Source organism: Plasmopara halstedii (assembly GCF_900000015.1).
Source record: "Plasmopara halstedii genome assembly, contig: Scaffold_350, whole genome shotgun sequence".
Classification (NCBI taxonomy): Eukaryota; Oomycota; class Peronosporomycetes; order Peronosporales; family Peronosporaceae; genus Plasmopara; species Plasmopara halstedii.
In genome coordinates, this window is record NW_020187271.1 from 404932 (window position 1) to 405512 (window position 581).

Genomic DNA, 581 nt, shown 5'->3' on the forward strand with positions numbered 1-581 from the left:
GTGAACGCGGAAGCGTTGGCACCGGAGTGGATCCCACGGGCCCTCGGCCACCCAGAAGTCGAACCAGCAACTGGGTACGCAGTGCAAAAATCTCCATTTCTAATGGCGCAAAGCGTTCCACCGTCGCATGCAGCGACGCATTCGCCTGCTCCACGGCTAGGATTTGCTCCGACAGAGAGCGGTAATCCTCAAGTCGAGGCAGCCAGCGCACGACGTGATTTAATTGTCAAGAGCGTCCGCACAGCGATATGCTACTTCAGCATGACGCTCAGCGGAGCTCCGATCACAAAAGACCTCGTCCTCAAGGGCTAGAAGAGCATCACGAGTCACCGGTCGGCGGTCGACCCGTTCATCACCATACGCCACCGACTCTTCTCGATGAGAACGGTGACGTTCACTACCACGTGAAACGTCTAATGGGACGACGTCGTCACCAGGGTCAGACCCAATATCTGGTGATGTAACGGGGATATCCCGACTCCGAAAACTTGTGGGAGTTTGAGGTGCCACTTTGGCAATAGCAAGGGAAGTAGAAGGGCCATGAGCTGAGCTCAAGCAGTGGCCCTGAGCTCTTGCGGTCG